The sequence below is a fragment of the Dromiciops gliroides genome, chromosome 3 (genome assembly GCF_019393635.1).
Source record: "Dromiciops gliroides isolate mDroGli1 chromosome 3, mDroGli1.pri, whole genome shotgun sequence".
Classification (NCBI taxonomy): Eukaryota; Metazoa; Chordata; class Mammalia; order Microbiotheria; family Microbiotheriidae; genus Dromiciops; species Dromiciops gliroides.
The window spans coordinates 351,288,940-351,308,545 of NC_057863.1; the positions used below are offsets into that span (position 1 = coordinate 351,288,940).

General features: G+C 42.8%; 2 non-coding genes across 2 annotated transcripts; one reads left to right on the forward strand and one right to left on the reverse strand.

Annotated features, from left to right (window-relative positions):
• Window positions 1-3,374: 3,374 nt before the first annotated feature.
• LOC122752138 lies at window positions 3,375-3,538 on the reverse strand. The gene has a single exon (XR_006355935.1). It is a non-coding gene; the product is annotated as a U1 spliceosomal RNA (small nuclear RNA).
• Window positions 3,539-5,302: 1,764 nt separating this feature from the next.
• LOC122752150 lies at window positions 5,303-5,466 on the forward strand. Its single transcript, XR_006355946.1, has one exon. It is a non-coding gene; the product is annotated as a U1 spliceosomal RNA (small nuclear RNA).
• Window positions 5,467-19,606: the final 14,140 nt, after the last annotated feature.

The following is a 19,606-nucleotide window of genomic DNA, read 5'->3' on the forward strand; positions in this document are numbered from 1 at the left end:
CATGATGGAGGAGATCCAGTTCAGAGTCCAGGACTGTGGATGGTGAGGTCTTCCCAATGCTTCTGCTTGCAGATGACATTGTATTGATTGCATCTAGCCCCAAGACACTTCAGAACCTCCTGGAAGAGATCTGTAATCATGCAGAGCAATGTGGCCTGTCCAGCCACACCAAAAAGACAAAATAGATGAAGGAGATTACCCAGATTTCAACATGCATTTGAATGAAAGTGCTGTAGAACTTTTCCAATAACATGTATCTGGGATAGACAATACACGATGGACAGTGTGCTGGGGGCCCTGACTTACAAAGAAGGGGGAAAGCAGACTTAAATACTTTTGAAGAAATGTGAAGCTCTTTTACTAACTCTAAGTTTCCTATGAAAGTACAAGCCCATCTTTTTAATACTCACACCTTACCAGTGGTGTTGTATAGCATACACTCTTGGAAAATCATCGCCTCTGAAGAACTAAAGAGAGGTATCATGTAGAATATGTGAGCAGCCTGCAGCGTATAACCAATGAAGAACTCCAAAAATTGGATAACAGAATATGTTGAGAAGCAAAGGACAACAAGTAGGTGGCTTGGCTGCTTCATTGGTACCCGATGATGTTGAGAAAATCAAGGAAAGCCTCTACCACATTGGGTGGACTCTTAGGACTGAACTTAAGAGAGGATAAAAGTTGTGTAGAATGGGCAGGGGTGAATGAATCTCAATCTGCCTCATTGGTGGCAATTCCCAAATCAGTGTGATCACAAATCAACATGAGTATTTGAGCAGGATCACATTCATTTTATTTTGTTTTGTCTTCTTTGTCCACCACATCAAACCACTGACTCCTACTTTGGACAAAGTGTTATCTATACATATGTCTCTTTTGTACTTTTGAAATTAATTTTAAAAATCCAAGTAGAAGACTGAATATTTACCCCTGGGAGCCCAATGTCCTAGGATATATGTGTGTGTGTGTGTGTGTGTGTGTGTGTGTGTATATGAATCATCATCCAAAGAACCACATCATGTCAAAGTTGGGAGGGACTTTAGTGGCCATCTAGCTGAACCCATTCCTTAATCACAATCACCTCCTAGACTTTGCTTGAAGACTTCCAATAAAAAAAAGAAATCATTACATCCTGAGGCAGTCCTATCAACTTTGGTTTAGCTTTGAATGACTTGGTCCCTCTACTTCCTCTCCTCTCCCTCTCTTCTCTTTTTTTTTTCTTTTGGCAGGGCAATGGGGGTTAAGTGACTTGCCCAGGGTCACACAGCCAGTAAGTGTTAAGTGTCCGAGGCTGGATTTGAACTCAGGTCCTCCTGACTCCAGGTCCAGTGCTCTATCCACTGCGCCATCTAGCTGCCCCCTCTCCCTCTCTTCTTAAACTCTTGCAATCAGGCTTCCTACCTCATCTCAAATATTCAAATGGATCTATGTTCTCAATGATTTTGGAGTTTCTTAAAATGATACAAATCACAAACCATAATTGCCTGCCCATCCTGTGTGATATTCCATGTTCCCCCAATCATTCAACACAAGGAGTTTACCCAATATGCTGGAGGTCCTCTGTAATTTCTACCAAAATTATGAATGTACCAGGGGAGCACACTGGCTGTTCATCTATTATCCCTCACTCTTGTCACATGAGCAGTTCATCTTTCTTTCCTATCATACACTTCTTTGATAACATCCTTTCCTCTTATTTTTTCTGAATTCCTTCTTGTTTCCATTAAGGCAATGCCTCTGCTCTCTAATTGATTTTCTATTCCATCCATCATAGCAGTTGTTTCAAACATTCTTGTCTCCCCTCAAGACTCCCATGGTCTCCCCTTCCCCCATCCTCACCATTCAAGACGTCATCTCAGGTTTCACAGAAAAAAATAAACCATCTGGTGAGACCTCCCTCTTCCCTTTCCTTCCCCTCATCTCACATCGCTGACATCATCCCCTTCCACCTCCTCCTTCATTCCAGTCACTGATAAAACAGGCCTTCTCCTTACCAAAGCTAGTATGCAACCTCGATCCCAAACTTTTCTATCTTCTCCACCAGATAGACCCCACCATCACCCCCACTCTGCCCACAATATTCAGTCTCCTGCTATCAAATGAAATACTTGTAATGCACTTAGAACAGTGTCTGGCACATAGTAAGTGCTTAATAGATGCTTGTTCTCCACCCCCCCCCTTTCCTTCTATCTACCATCTCCTCCCCTGCTGCCTTCAAATGTGCCCACATCTCTGCCATCCTTACAAAGAAAGAAAGAATCTTTACTCAATCCAGCTTCCCTGATAGCTATTGCCCTATGTGTTGTTGAAAGGAAAATTCTTCATTTGAGCTTTCACCCTGATTAATGAGGCTACACTCAGGACAAAGAGAATTAAAAGGACTTTATTATAAGTTCATCAAGGTAGCAACACATTGAGTGGTTGATCACTGGAGATCGGCAATGGATTCAAGGTGGGGACAGCTTGGATAGGTAGCTTTTCTTTTCTTTTCTTTTCTTTTTGATAGGTGACTTTAAGATAATACAGATAGGTCCACCTCAGCAGAAGAGGTTGAGAGATCAGCAAATGAATCCAAGATGGGGACAGGTTAGATAGGTGACTTTAAGATCATTCAGATAGGTCCACCTCAGCAGAAGAGGTTGAGTGCTTGCATCTCAGTTCCTTTGCAATTTAGCAAGAACATGAAAATTTGCAGGTAAGGGTACATAACTAAGAGCATGTAATTCAAAAGCTGCAGAGTCTCCCCCAACACTCAGACACTTGACACTTACTAGCTGTGTGACCCTGGGCAAGTCCCTCCTTTCCCCGGGGGCGCGGGGGGGGGGGGGGGGGGGGAGAGGAAAATGCAACTTTTTAACTTTTTTTTTTTTCTCATTGAAAAGAGTGGACTTGGGGGCAGCTAGGTGGCGCAGGGGATAAAGCACTGGCCCTGGATTCAGGAGTACCTGAGTTCAAATCCGGCCTGAGACACTTGACACTTACTAACTGTGTGACCCTGGCCAAGTCACTTGACCCCCATTGCCTTAAAAAAAAAAAAGTGGACTTAACTCGAAACCAAAAACTGGCTAGAATTAGCCCGGGCACCGACTTTCATCCCGCAGCCAAAGATCTACCACCACACAAGGCAGGGCAAAGAAAAGGGGTGAGCAATTGGATTTGGAACTCGAAACGAAATGAAAGAAAAAAACAACAACCCCCACAGACCTTTTTACCTATAATTGAGGGAGAGAAACGAAAGGCTAGTTTAAAGACATGTCTTTTGGAAGCCGAGAAGCAACGTATGTCCTTAAAACATAACGTCGCTTCATCAACCTCGGCACACTCGAGTCTCTCAGCAGCACAGGCTCATAGGCTATCTTTTAGAAAACACAGATCAGGGGAGAGCGCGAACGCAGTCCCCCACTACCACAAATTATGCAGTCGAGTTTCCCGCATTTGGGGAAATCGCAGGGGTCAGCCCATCCGGAGTGCAATGGATAAGCCTCGCCCTGGGGAAACCACCTTCGTGATCATGGAATCACCCCTGCCAGGTAAGTATGCCTGCCTACCCCACGCTCCACAACCCCCTACACACTCACACACTCTAAACACACGATCACTCAACCGACGCTCCCAATGCCCAATCACACACGCTCCACACACACAATACGCGAAAACCCCCAAGAGCTTCAACCCCTACCAACCCCCCTAGTCCGGCTCACGCTCAAAATCCACCTTTTCCACGCACACTATCGGCTTAGAGAAAATGCCCACAGAGGTCTCCTCATCTGCATAACGGTCTGTCCCTAACTGACGTCACTCATCACACCTACTTCACTTGGAGACCGCCATCTATTGGCGGATCAGCAGAACTTAGACCGAGCTCCGACACAGACTGCCAGCATAGAAGAGGAATTAGCCAGTATTCTGCAGGAGCTCTTGTGAAAAGCAATAGTGATCTAGAGCTTTTTTTTTCATGTGATTATAGATAGCTTTGATTTCTTTGTCTCACAGCTGCCTGTTCATATCCTGTGAGCATTTATCAATTGGGGAATGACTTGTATTTTTATAAATTTGATTCAGTTCTCTCTATAATTGAGAAATGAGACCTTTATCAGAGAGATTTGTGCCAAAAATTCTTTCCCAGTTTTCTGCTTCCTTTATAATCTTGGTTACATTAGTTTTGTTTGTGCAAAATTTTTAAATTGTATATAATCAAAATGATCAATTTTACTTTTTTTTTGCTTTCTTTATCTTCTTTGGTCCTAAATTCTTCCTCTGCCCATAAATCCAACAGATAAACAATTACATGCTTTCTTAATTTCCTTATGGTATCATTCTTTCTGTGTAAATCATGTACCTATTTTGACCTTATTTTGACATTATTTTAGTATATAGTATGAGATGTCATTCTATACCTAGTTTCTGCCATGCTGTTTTCCAGTTTTCCCAGTTTTTGTCAAATAATGAGTTTTTGTTCCAAAATCTTGGCTCTTTGGGTTTGTCATATACTAGATAACTATAGTCACTTACTGTAGTGTAATTTCTGTCTATTCTATTCCACTGATCTACCTCTCTATTTCTTAAGCAGTACACACACACATGTAGGGAAGTTATTCTTTTTCCTGTTATTTCTTCATTAGGCTTAAACCATACTTCTGGTGTATTTTTATTTCCTTGTAAAAAATTATTTTTAAATTAATTTCTTCCAATTACTAAGAATTTATTGTCTATTGCTCACATCACTCCCCCTAAAAAAGAGAACAAATGTCTAAATGTAGGCTAACTTAGGTTTTATAATGATCAGAATAGCTATCTTAAAATAGTGTGTTAATTTGTCACAACAATCCCATGAATTCAGTAGAGCAAGGATATTAATATTTTATTGACGAGGAAGCTGAGGCCCAGAGAGGTAAGGCAATTTTTCCAGGATCACACAGCCAGGATCTTGAGTCTTGAATACCACATTGTCTACATACCACACTTCATGTTTAGGGAGCTCGGTCTAAGTTCTGCTGATCCGCCAATAGATGGCGGTCTCCAAGTGAAGTAGGTGTGATGAGTGACGTCAGTTAGGGACAGACCGTTATGCAGATGAGGAGACCTCTGTGGGCATTTTCTCTAAGCCGATAGTGTGCGTGGAAAAGGTGGATTTTGAGCGTGAGCCGGACTAGGGGGGTTGGTAGGGGTTGAAGCTCTTGGGGGTTTTCGCGTATTGTGTGTGTGGAGCGTGTGTGATTGGGCATTGGGAGCGTCGGTTGAGTGATCGTGTGTTTAGAGTGTGTGAGTGTGTAGGGGGTTGTGGAGCGTGGGGTAGGCAGGCATACTTACCTGGCAGGGGTGATTCCATGATCACGAAGGTGGTTTCCCCAGGGCGAGGCTTATCCATTGCACTCCGGATGGGCTGACCCCTGCGATTTCCCCAAATGCGGGAAACTCGACTGCATAATTTGTGGTAGTGGGGGACTGCGTTCGCGCTCTCCCCTGATCTGTGTTTTCTAAAAGATAGCCTATGAGCCTGTGCTGCTGAGAGACTCGAGTGTGCCGAGGTTGATGAAGCGACGTTATGTTTTAAGGACATACGTTGCTTCTCGGCTTCCAAAAGACATGTCTTTAAACTAGCCTTTCGTTTCTCTCCCTCAATTATAGGTAAAAAGGTCTGTGGGGGTTGTTGTTTTTTTCTTTCATTTCGTTTCGAGTTCCAAATCCAATTGCTCACCCCTTTTCTTTGCCCTGCCTTGTGTGGTGGTAGATCTTTGGCTGCGGGATGAAAGTCGGTGCCCGGGCTAATTCTAGCCAGTTTTTGGTTTCGAGTTAAGTCCACTTTTTTTTTTTTAAGGCAATGGGGGTCAAGTGACTTGGCCAGGGTCACACAGTTAGTAAGTGTCAAGTGTCTCAGGCCGGATTTGAACTCAGGTACTCCTGAATCCAGGGCCAGTGCTTTATCCCCTGCGCCACCTAGCTGCCCCCAAGTCCACTCTTTTCAATGAGAAAAAAAAAAAAGTTAAAAAGTTGCATTTTCCTCTCCCCCCCCCCCCCCCCCCCCCCGCGCCCCCGGGGAAAGGAGGGACTTGCCCAGGGTCACACAGCTAGTAAGTGTCAAGTGTCTGAGTGTTGGGGGAGACTCTGCAGCTTTTGAATTACATGCTCTTAGTTATGTACCCTTACCTGCAAATTTTCATGTTCTTGCTAAATTGCAAAGGAACTGAGATGCAAGCACTCAACCTCTTCTGCTGAGGTGGACCTATCTGAATGATCTTAAAGTCACCTATCTAACCTGTCCCCATCTTGGATTCATTTGCTGATCTCTCAACCTCTTCTGCTGAGGTGGACCTATCTGTATTATCTTAAAGTCACCTATCAAAAAGAAAAGAAAAGAAAAGAAAAGCTACCTATCCAAGCTGTCCCCACCTTGAATCCATTGCCGATCTCCAGTGATCAACCACTCAATGTGTTGCTACCTTGATGAACTTATAATAAAGTCCTTTTAATTCTCTTTGTCCTGAGTGTAGCCTCATTAATCAGGGTGAAAGCTCAAATGAAGAATTTTCCTTTCAACAACACATAGGGCAATAGCTATCAGGGAAGCTGGATTGAGTAAAGATTCTTTCTTTCTTTGTAAGGATGGCAGAGATGTGGGCACATTTGAAGGCAGCAGGGGAGGAGATGGTAGATAGAAGGAAAGGGGGGGGGTGGAGAACAAGCATCTATTAAGCACTTACTATGTGCCAGACACTGTTCTAAGTGCATTACAAGTATTTCATTTGATAGCAGGAGACTGAATATTGTGGGCAGAGTGGGGGTGATGGTGGGGTCTATCTGGTGGAGAAGATAGAAAAGTTTGGGATCGAGGTTGCATACTAGCTTTGGTAAGGAGAAGGCCTGTTTTATCAGTGACTGGAATGAAGGAGGAGGTGGAAGGGGATGATGTCAGCGATGTGAGATGAGGGGAAGGAAAGGGAAGAGGGAGGTCTCACCAGATGGTTTATTTTTTTCTGTGAAACCTGAGATGACGTCTTGAATGGTGAGGATGGGGGAAGGGGAGACCATGGGAGTCTTGAGGGGAGACAAGAATGTTTGAAACAACTGCTATGATGGATGGAATAGAAAATCAATTAGAGAGCAGAGGCATTGCCTTAATGGAAACAAGAAGGAATTCAGAAAAAATAAGAGGAAAGGATGTTATCAAAGAAGTGTATGATAGGAAAGAAAGATGAACTGCTCATGTGACAAGAGTGAGGGATAATAGATGAACAGCCAGTGTGCTCCCCTGGTACATTCATAATTTTGGTAGAAATTACAGAGGACCTCCAGCATATTGGGTAAACTCCTTGTGTTGAATGATTGGGGGAACATGGAATATCACACAGGATGGGCAGGCAATTATGGTTTGTGATTTGTATCATTTTAAGAAACTCCAAAATCATTGAGAACATAGATCCATTTGAATATTTGAGATGAGGTAGGAAGCCTGATTGCAAGAGTTTAAGAAGAGAGGGAGAGGGGGCAGCTAGATGGCGCAGTGGATAGAGCACTGGACCTGGAGTCAGGAGGACCTGAGTTCAAATCCAGCCTCGGACACTTAACACTTACTGGCTGTGTGACCCTGGGCAAGTCACTTAACCCCCATTGCCCTGCCAAAAGAAAAAAAAAAGAGAAGAGAGGGAGAGGAGAGGAAGTAGAGGGACCAAGTCATTCAAAGCTAAACCAAAGTTGATAGGACTGCCTCAGGATGTAATGATTTCTTTTTTTTATTGGAAGTCTTCAAGCAAAGTCTAGGAGGTGATTGTGATTAAGGAATGGGTTCAGCTAGATGGCCACTAAAGTCCCTCCCAACTTTGACATGATGTGGTTCTTTGGATGATGATTCATATACACACACACACACACACACACACACACACACATATATCCTAGGACATTGGGCTCCCAGGGGTAAATATTCAGTCTTCTACTTGGATTTTTAAAATTAATTTCAAAAGTACAAAAGAGACATATGTATAGATAACACTTTGTCCAAAGTAGGAGTCAGTGGTTTGATGTGGTGGACAAAGAAGACAAAACAAAATAAAATGAATGTGATCCTGCTCAAATACTCATGTTGATTTGTGATCACACTGATTTGGGAATTGCCACCAATGAGGCAGATTGAGATTCATTCACCCCTGCCCATTCTACACAACTTTTATCCTCTCTTAAGTTCAGTCCTAAGAGTCCACCCAATGTGGTAGAGGCTTTCCTTGATTTTCTCAACATCATCGGGTACCAATGAAGCAGCCAAGCCACCTACTTGTTGTCCTTTGCTTCTCAACATATTCTGTTATCCAATTTTTGGAGTTCTTCATTGGTTATACGCTGCAGGCTGCTCACATATTCTACATGATACCTCTCTTTAGTTCTTCAGAGGCGATGATTTTCCAAGAGTGTATGCTATACAACACCACTGGTAAGGTGTGAGTATTAAAAAGATGGGCTTGTACTTTCATAGGAAACTTAGAGTTAGTAAAAGAGCTTCACATTTCTTCAAAAGTATTTAAGTCTGCTTTCCCCCTTCTTTGTAAGTCAGGGCCCCCAGCACACTGTCCATCGTGTATTGTCTATCCCAGATACATGTTATTGGAAAAGTTCTACAGCACTTTCATTCAAATGCATGTTGAAATCTGGGTAATCTCCTTCATCTATTTTGTCTTTTTGGTGTGGCTGGACAGGCCACATTGCTCTGCATGATTACAGATCTCTTCCAGGAGGTTCTGAAGTGTCTTGGGGCTAGATGCAATCAATACAATGTCATCTGCAAGCAGAAGCATTGGGAAGACCTCACCATCCACAGTCCTGGACTCTGAACTGGATCTCCTCCATCATGGACCTCAATACCTCTGTTGAACAGATAGTTCTTTTTTTTCTTTTTTCTTTTTTTTTTTTTTTTGCTGGGCAATGGGAGTTAAGTGACTTGCCCAGGGTCACACAGCTAGTAAGTGTCAAGTGTCCGAGGCTGGATTTGAACTCAGGTCCTCCTGAATCCAGGGCCGGTGCTTTATCCACTGCAACACCTAGCTGCCCCCTTGAACAGATATTTCCATGTTTTACGGTTTGGCTCATGTTTATTATGAGAGGGTCACTAAATAAGTTTATTTCAGTTTTTGCATCTTCCAAGGAATCCTGAATAACCTTGATATATAGATGGCAGACACTTAATTGAAAAAGCTGTATTTTTGTAGAGCTAAATGCTGATTTTTGAGATGCTGAGACCTATATATTCAGCTTTGATTTTCTCCTGAACTTAAGTCCTATATTGCCAATAAGTACGAGATCTTTCAGTCAGTTATGAGATATAAAGATGCAATCCATTGTTGAATTCCATTTGCAAACTCTTGCTTATTCTCTAATGATAACCTCATCGAAGATGTCCTCAATTCATGTATACATGGCCTTCATAAAGGTTTTATATAGATGGGAGTAGGCAAACATGGTCAGTAGTTTTATTGATGTTTTCTTGGTCACCTTTTTGGGGAATCAATAAAATCCAAGATTCTCTTCTTTGCCTTTGATGTCTTTCTCTCCTTTAGACACCTCGTAGGTTAGTACCTTAATAACTAATTGTGCCCTCATAATTCTGTTGCCCCACCACCAATGTTCTCTGTACATGCTGGATCCAATCCTGCTACCTTTCTCTCATCATTGCTCTCTTTAGAGTCATTTCTTTTCTTTTCTTTTCTTGTTTTTTTAGTGAGGCATTTGGGGCTAAGTGACTTGCCCAGGGTCACACAGCTAGTAAGTGTTAAGTGTCTGAGGTTGGATTTGAACTCAGGTACTGCTGATTCCAGGGCTGGTGCTCTATCCACTGCGCCATCTAGCTGCCCCTCTTTAGAATCATTTCTACTTCTTCTACTTAGTGACTTCAATGTTAGGGTCCAGATGTGGTGATTCCACTGTCCTTGAGGGCTTTGCTGTAATATTGCAAACACTTTCCACATTTCTTTTACTTAGAATCTTCTTTCTGCCTTCATTCTTGAATGTTCTTGCTTAGTTGGCAATCTTATCAAGTCTGATTGATTTACTCCCTGCTGCTGTTCTCTGCTTTATGAGATGGTATGGCTCATAATTGCCCCTTATCCTCCTCTGGAAGATTTTACAAGTGGGCTTATACTCTAAAGTCATGTTGCCTATGGCAGCAATCTCTCTCATGTGGCCAATAAATCAAATGTTTGCTGACTGAGGCACTTTCTGAATCCTTTTGGTCTTCATGCTGTAGTAATTAATTTACATTGGTTTAGCTTCTGGATGAAATAATTATAGTTAATGTTGATGCAATTTCTAGTGTCCTTTCCCACTTTTGACTTTCATTAGATTATTTAAATAATTCAACGTGAAATCTTTTTTAACTGCCCTGCATTTCTCCCCTCCCCCATTACTATTTTTTTTCTTCTTGCTTATAATAAATTCTCATCTTAGTTTGGATGAATATGCACAGATAGCTGAGTCTATCCACTGTCCCACCTAGCTGCCTGCATTGCCAGCTGTCTCTGGGTGTTTGGATCAGAGACCAAACAAAAGCAGAAAGAATGGGTGTCTCTATAGAAGGATTTTTACTTATTAGTAACCAGTCATTCCCCAAGATGGTTCTTCCCTCCCCTTCCCCTTCCCCTTCCCCTTCCCCTTCCCCTTCCCCTTCCCCTTCCCCTTCCCCTTTCCCTTTCCCTCCCCTCCCCTCCCTTCCTCCCTCCCTTTTTAATTTTTTTTTTTTTGCTATTTTTGGCACTTGCTATGTCCACTACCTTCTGACTCTCTCTGGGAAGGAAGTATTTGTGACATGCAGGTAGCATATTTCTGAGTAATCTACAGTTATTTTCTGCTCCTACTCATTTGCATTGGAACCTCAGTGGAGGAAGTCACAGAACTGTATCCAGTGGGACCCCCCTGCAAATTTGTCAACTCATCTCACCTGAGCCCTTATTGCTCTATGGCAGTCAACAGTTTGATTCTTTCCTTGACAGAGAATCCTACTTTCTGCAGCAGTTATTTCAAACCTTCTCTTCTCGAGTTCTCTACCTGACATCCCCTTTCCCTCACCTCTGCTACTCAGAAAAGGACATTGCCTCCTACTCTCTTGATTTCTGTGAACTCTTTCCCTCCATCAAACATTTAAAACCCCTCCATGTAATCTCCTTTTCTTTCCTCTTTTATGTCAGACTATGACAAAGAGGTCAACAGTCTCACCAAAGCCAACCACCCTGCATTTGCTCTTGACTCCCTCCCCTGTTGTTTCTTTCAAGAACTGGTCCCTTTCATCATATTCTGCTCCTTGTTTTCCTTCTAAAATCTCTCCTTATCTCCTGGCTCCTTCGCTGATGGCTACAAATGTGTGTAAGTATCCTACATCCTTAGAAAACTTTCTTTTTACCCTGCCATCCTTCCATGCTATCATCCTATCACTAGGGAATGTGGTGGACAGAGCACTGGGCCTGGAGTCAACAAGACCTGAGCTCACATTCAACTCCAGAAGCTTACTAGCTGTGTGACACTGGACAAGTCACTCAACCTCTGTTTACCTCAGTTTCTTCAACTGTAAAATGGGAATAATAATACCACCTACCTCTCAGGGTTGTGGTAAGGATCAAATGAAATAAAAATATCTGTAAAAAACCTAGCCCAGTGCCTGGTACAAAGTAGGCACTTAATAAATGCTTGTTTCCTTCCCTTCCCTTCCCTTTCCTGCTCTTCCTTTTTGATCAGGGGGCTAAATCACCCAAATAATTAGAGGCTCATCATGAATCTTGGAAAATAAAAAGAGAATTTATTAGGAGAGAGGGATATATGGCCAGGGTACAGATCACCATGATGACTGTCCAGCTGGAGTAAGAGAAGACCTGGCCTTTTGTATCTTTACAAAACAAAGAAAAGGGGGGGGGGTGCAGCTAGGTGGCACAGTGGATAGAGCACCGGCCCTGGAGTCAGGAGGACCTGAGTTCAAATTCGGCCTCAGACACTTGACACTTACTAGCTGTGTGACCCTGGGCAAGTCACTTAACCCCAATTGCCTCACTAAAAACAAAACAAAACAAAACAAAGAAAGGGGAGGGAAGGGCAAGATAACTGTGAGGGGATCAGTAGGATCTGCAGCACCCAACCATATCCTGCATATCCTCTTGCAGACCTTTATATTGCTTATCAGCATACTGGGGTCATGTCCTGCCACACCTCATACCTGAGGTGGGAGAGAGAGCTGTTTTTCCTTTGGCCTTGGGGGTTGGGATCCCCACTGTATTCCCACAACACCCCCCCCTTTATTTCTGGGTAGAAAGGGGCAAAGGTCCATCTTCTGTAGCTTCTTCAAGGCTGAAAAATGGGGCATAGAGATGTCCTTGTTGATTAAGGAGAGAGGGAGAGAAAGGTCTTATGGACACAGTCCAAGGGTTGCAAGGGCATCGCTGTGCCTTCAGTGAAAGCTTTAATTCTAAAAGCGACTAAAGAAATGACAGTATTACCAATAGAAATGGTTTCACACAGAAGGTTATCCTACTTCCATTACTACATTGGCCAAAGAATCTAGGGACTCTTGGAGGTCCTCAAGACCCAAAGCAGTTTGGGCCAAGGTCAGATTAGTCAGGACTGCCTCATGTTCTAGGAAGCCCACTAAAGGAATGGCAAGAGCTGCAGTTTTATGGCTCCACTACAGGAAACTGTCCCAAGACTTCCTTTTTGCCCTATGCCTTTCCTCAGGAGGGAGAAGGCTCAGAGGGTTCTGATATAGGGATACACAGGTAGCTATAAAACCCAAGGTGCACTGACAATAATTGATATAGGGGCTGAGGCAGGAAGTGGTTAGTTAGGACCATGGACATAAAAGCTTCCTCAGGTGTATTTGCCCAGGATGCCAGGGGTGTCATATAATGACCACAAATACACCTATATCCTGGAGGACCAGATAAGGTTGCTTGGTTGACCTTAACAATCAAGTAACTGTTGTGGGCCCAAAGTACCCCAGAAGTTCTCTGGGGCACATCAAGGAATCTTGTCCTTGAGAAACTAAACCAGAGGACAGATACGCCTTGAGAGATAAGCGGGACCACATTGGGCCGAGCTAGCTTTGAGACCTCCACCCTTCATTCTGATCTCCCTTACCCCTGGGGAGATAAGTTTGGGTGTGGCTGCAGCCTTTGTGTCCAGAAGAGAGAGATGGCTTGAGAGATCCATAGCCACCCCTTACCCAATTCCTCTAGTCACCACCAGTGGGGGATGGTCTTCCCTCACTAAAGGAACTTTCCAAAGTCAAATGGTCACACACCACCCCCCACCCCCATCGGTAAAAGTACCTACCAGCCTCCTGCTCGAGGAGATTGGTACCTCAGAGCCACGTGCTTTGTTCCATACCTATCTCCCCGTGAGAAGTCCAAGGATTTCTTTCATGGTTTTTCTTTAAAGAGGAATTCCTGAGAACCCCAACCCCTAACCCAAACCCCATACCCCATTTTCCACCATAACATAACATTAGCCCTCCCATTCCGAAGAATTGTAGCAGGAGACAAGCATGCCAGGTCTGATGCCTGCCTGAGATAGGGTCTTTCCCTGAAAGTACAGGTATAGGCTATGGCCTGGAGGGATTAAGGCCATGAGCTAGGGGCTGAGAGTTCTCTTCTGCTCTGTGGGCATCTCTTACATACCCAGCAGTCCAAAGGGTCTGCTTTAGCCACTGTGTCTCCTAATTGAAACAGGGCATTAATACTCCAGGGAGCAGAGAGTGCCTAATTCAAAAGTAATGGGAGAGGGGCAGCTAGGTGGCACAGTGGATAAAGCACCGGCCCTGGATTCAGGAGGACCTGAGTTCAAATCCGACCTCAGAGATTTGACACTTACTAGCTGTGTGACCCTGGGCAAGTCACTTAACCCTCATTGCCCAGCCAAAAAAAAAGTAATGGGAGAGCCCAGAGAATGGTGAGGGGAGTGGCCATAGGTGGGATGGTTCAGGCCCCTTGGCAGTAGTCAGTGTGGGAACAATAGGCTCAAACAGCAGAAGGGTCAAAAGTAAACAAATGAGGGTGCAAAGAAGAGAGAAGGAATACTCATTCCAGGGTGTCTGTCAGCAGTAGAGAAACTTTGAGATCCTCCACCAGTTCACAGGGATATATGTCCTTCTTTTCCCCATTGTTTATCTGAGGGGACAAAGGGTTGAATGCAAGAAACATGAGTCCAGGTATTCTGCCCCTTAAGCTTTATAGCTGTGGGTGTTGATAGCATGACTCAATGGGGACCCTCCATCGAGGCACACTAGTTGGTTCTATCTCTCAGTTTTCCAAGTTTTCAGAAACACTAGGTCCCCTGGCTGGGCTGGGTGTTGAGGTTACTAAGAGAACCCTATACTTTTTGCAAGGTGGTAGGTGAGTAAAATCTATCTGCCAATCTTGACTGGATAGTTCCCCTTGTCTCTGGGTTGGCTTAAGGAGAGGGGGAAGTTTGAGGGCCCTGGTGGTATTAGTTTGGGTGTAGAGAACACAGGAACAGCAGACAGACATCCTGGATGGTCTTGGAGATGCCCTTGCCCATAGAGAGAGACTTCACTAAAGTGGTTAGAGCTTCCCTGCCCAGGTGAGTGGAATTGTGGAGGCCCATTGCAAATTTCCAAGTCATATTCCTGGGGAGAAGCAGCAAATCAGAAGGAGAATGCCACCATCCTGTATCCTCAGGAATAAAATCATGAATTTTAGGCTGTTTAGTCTCTTCCTCGGTATAGGAAGGGGAGATACCTTGGGGCACGGTAGGGTGGAAGGGGCCAGGGCTAGGGTGGATGGGTGAATGGACCTGGCAGTCAGTTTAGCAGCTAAGCCTGCCTTGTGATTTCTTTGTGCTATGGAGGAGTTGATAGCTTGGTGCCCTCAGCAGTGCGTAACAGAGACATGACTAGGCAGGTTTACAGCCTCAAGTAGGCCTATAATCTCCATGCTCCATAGGAGAATTCTTTGAAGCCAATAGTCCTCTTTCTTTCCAAATGGAAAACACAAAATGCATAACTATCTTTAGCTTAAATAAATCCTCCTACTCCCAATCCCCCTTCTCATCAAAATGTGTTTACATTGGGGAGGAATTTCAGCTACCCAGTTAATTAAGCCTTGTGACAATGCCATGTGAGCATTAGGCAGATGGCAAACCTGAGTATTAATATACCTAATTGTTTGGCATATCAAATGACCACACATTTAGACTGAAAACAGTAAGATCTTACATACTTCCATTGTGCTCATATCTTCTGACTACTTGCTCTGATTATAGAAATCTGCTGTAAAAGAAAAAGCCAGGGACATGATTTTAACAGCCAGGATAAAACATCCTTAGCTCTGTTTGATTTCAGGTAAGAGTCACAAGCAACAACCAGTAACCAGATAGATTCAGAAATAGTGAGGTGGGAAACATTTCCTATTCAGCAGGAACTGGGGAAAACTTGAGCCAGAAGGATCTTACCTTAGGCAAGACTAAGATTGTCCTCTTTGCTTTTTCCTAGATCCCTCCACCTGTAGCAGCATTTTGCCTCTGAGTAAAGTGGCATTCTCTGGAGTGGTGTATTACTGACTTGATGATCCAGACAACTATACTTGAATTCAAATCTCAAAACAATATAAATTACAGTACCAAGATATTTTATCTTAAATAGTACATTTCTATTCTCATGGAATTGCAATGAGCAAAAATGTTTACCAGGAGACACACATGTAAGAGGTTTTATATAACATATTTCACTTGGTTTTTCTTTTCCTTCTTCTCAAGTTTAAACTTATCCTGGTGTAAAGATCAACCATTAGAAATTACTTCCACATAATAAGCAACCTTATAAATTCTCAGTAAGACCATTCCTTATCTAGGAATTTCACAACCCATGACAAGCTCTTTTCAGGCAAGTTTACAAATGAAGGGGACTTTAAAAGATCTTTTTCTCCTATCTTTTCCCATACAACAATTTACCAACTTAATAATAACAATTTACCCTTAGTTCCAAAATTCTTCCAGTGCTTTCCTCTTTGTCTTAGAGAGAAAACAAAACAATTAACATACTCAACAAAAACAGGTAGGAGTCCCCTAATTTACAGTTGTTTCTAATTTTAACACACATACACCAATTTAAAAGTTACTTTAAAGTTGACCAGTACTTTAGTTTGCAAGACTGTAAATACCCAACTAGATGTTCCAATCAAACTCAATTACTTTTTGGTTCTTCACAGACCCTTTAATTGCAAGGTAAGCACTTAAAGTGACAGTATGCTTTTTTTTTTCCTCAAAAATTTCCAAACTGTTTCCACCATCAGCGCAGAGTACAACTTTCTTTCTACTTGCTTTTACCCAATCATATAAAATTCTCTGGGCTTATTCTCTCTCACCGTCCCCCCCCCCAAGCCCCCCATACTGCTGCAATCAGCATCAGGGAGGGAAGGAGGGAGAAAAAGAGACAGGAAAGACTCTCTCTCTCTCTGAAAAAACAAAACAAAACAAACAACTATGTAACTCCAAATAGCTTAGTTAACAATATAATAGTACTTCAGAACACATGGTAAGCAGACCAATGACTTCCTAACGCATTCATTCCCTTTTTAACAGTAACCAAGTTATACACTATAAGAAAACTTAGAAACATAGTACCTTAAAACAATATAACTTGAAACAAAACAAATTAATTACTGAATGGGATATAGTGGACTTGAGTCCGTTCAGACTCTGAGGCTGAGTTCTGGAAGTACCCAGCCCCCAGTCCCTGTTATTGCTAGACTATTCTGTCCATATTCCATCCCGTTGCTAGAACACACCGCAACCTTGTTCTGTGGCCAAACAGGGTCTTGTAGCAATCTCCCTGAGAAACACATACTTTTGTTAAGGGCTAAAATTCTAGCTAAACTGTCTAAAATATCTGAAGAGTGGTCGCCAAGAAATTATAAGCTTTAGCAAGAGTTGGACTTTTAAGCATTTATTAAGGAGAATAAGAATTTGGTAAAGAGAGACAAAGGCCTAGATTCCTATCTATTAAAGGGAGAGCACATTTCTAGCTCTACTCTCCACCAGAGTCCAAAGGAAAGAGCGTGAGATCGAGCGCCAGTCTCTTCCTTCCTCCTCCCACTAGCCCGAGTCACTTCCTGATGCCAAAGAAAGGACTCCTGGTCTTGCCCTCAAAGACCTTCGCTTCATGGGCGGAACTCTTCTACAGTAAGTCTCCAGCAGGTGGCGTCATTCCAATCGTTACACTTTGCTTTACTGAACATGGTGTACCCCAACCCCTTTCTCCTTGCTGTCTCCTGTCAGTGCAAACCTACACTGGTACCACCCCTCCTTTCTTGCATTCCAAAGCCCCTAGTTTCTGGTACCACCCTTCCCCTCACATGGGTGAGACCACCACCTGCCCCCTCCTTACACGGGTGGAGTAGTTTCGTAGCCACCTGCCCTTTCCTCCTCCCCTTCCCCCAGCTCTCAGACCTGTCTGAGCATGCCTCCACACCCTGATCACGAGCTTAACATGAGTACCAGGTGGGACAGGATAGGATGTTAGATTTTGAGCCCATCTAGTACAGGAGGGGACTTCCCCCCTCAAACTTCTATAAAAACCCAACTCCTGAGCTCATCAGCGAATTCCTTATTCCTTGAATGGGGTTGCCCTTTCTCATGAGAATGAAATAAATTTGTCTCTGCTTGACTCGGTGGTATCCTCGATTTATTTAGGTAAACTGAGGAAATCGTCCCATACAATTACCAACCAGGGGTTCTTAGTTTAGTTGCATGTGCTTTACTCTATACTTTACACAGAAAATCAATCATTATGTCTTATGAGATAATAAATGGTACGTTTTAACTTTCTAAAGCCTAATACTTTTAGTACTTTAAAAGAAAAACAAAAATACTATTATCCATAACATGGTGAGTTTCCCAGCTTTGTTTAAAATTTCTTTAAAAGAGACCCACATGTACAAAAATATTTATAGCTGCTCTTTACGTGGTAGCAAGGAATTGGAAGTTGAGGGGGTGCCCATCAATTGGGGAATGGCTGGACAAGTTGTGGTATATGAATACAATGGAATACTATTGTGCTGTAAGAAATGATGAGCAGGAAGAGTTCAGAGAAACCTGGAGGGTCTTACGTGAGCTGATGATGAGTGAGATGAGCAGAACCAGAAGAACATTGTACACAGTATCATCAACATTGAGTGTTGACCTACTGTGATGGACTAGATTCTTCTCACCAATGCAATGGTACAGAAGAGTTCCAGGGAACTCATGATAGAAGAGGATCTCCAAATCCAAGAAAAAAAAAGAAAGAAAGAACTGTGGAGTATAGATGCTGATTGAACCATATTATTTCTTTTGTTTTGGGTGCTGTTGGGGTTTTTTTTCTTTCTATTTTGAGGTTTTGCATCACTGCTCTGATTCTTTCTCTTGTAACAGGATTAATGCAGAAATAGGATTAATGTTATTATGTGTATATATATGTGTGTGTGTGTGTATATATATATATCTATATGTATATGTATAGAGATATATAGATATAACCTATATCAGATTGCCTGCTGTCTAGGGGAGGGGGGAAGGAGGGGTGGGAGGGAGAAAAATCTGAAATTATAAAGCATGTATAAACAAAAGTTGAGAACTATCTTTACATGTAATGGAAAAAATAAAATACCTCATACAAAAAAAAAAAAAAAAGAGCTGAGACTTCCATCCATAACTTAGAAACTTATCAGATAACAACAAGTTAGCCAATTTTTTCCCCCAGTGACTTTTTTGTCAAGGTTTTTGCTGCCCATTTACCAGAGTTAAATAAAAGCTGCCCTTAGGGCGGTGTGGTTCAATGGTTAGAGTTTTTTTTTTCGGGGGGGGGGGATCTTTTTCTTTGCAACTTTTACACATTACAAATAATTCCTGATTTTAAACTATTCTACTACAAACGATTTCAAAAGGGGCAGTGTTTTTTTTTTGTTGTTTTTGTTTTTGTGGGGCTATGGGGGTTAAGTGACTTGTCCAGGGTCACACAGCTAGTAAGCGTCAAGTGTCTGAGGCCGGATTTGAACTCAGGTCCTCCTGAATCCAGGGCCGGTGCTTTATCCACTGTGCCACCTAGCTGCCCCAGGGACAGTGTTTTTTGGTGGTTGTTTTTTTAACCCAACTTTTAAAATGTTCATCTAAGACTATGAATGCATAGCAGAGAATTGACATTCTAAATGCCAAATTCAAACTCTGAGTAGTTCACCTTCAGAGCCTGGCCACAGCTTGGGAAGGTGACAGGGTTTAGAATCAGCTTTATCAGTCAGAACCAAAAATTTCCCATAGATTGTACACAATTACGTTTGACAGACACTTAAATACACATAGGACATACAAGGAAACCAACTGTGAGATGTTACTTCTTCCTGTCTAGTCCACTCTGGGATGTGGTAGGGGCTAATCAGGAAGCCTATTTACCTTCATTCTCCTCTCTCCTGAAAATAACAGCCATTTGGTGTTATAATAAAAAATCATTTGTTTCTTTTTGCCTAAATCCAGTTTCCCCGCAACCCCCCCCCCCCCATTTTTAAGAATACACCTGCTCTACAGGAAGAGTTCAGAGAAACCTGGAGGGTCTTACGTGAGCTGATGATGAGTGAGATGAGCAGAACCAGAAGAA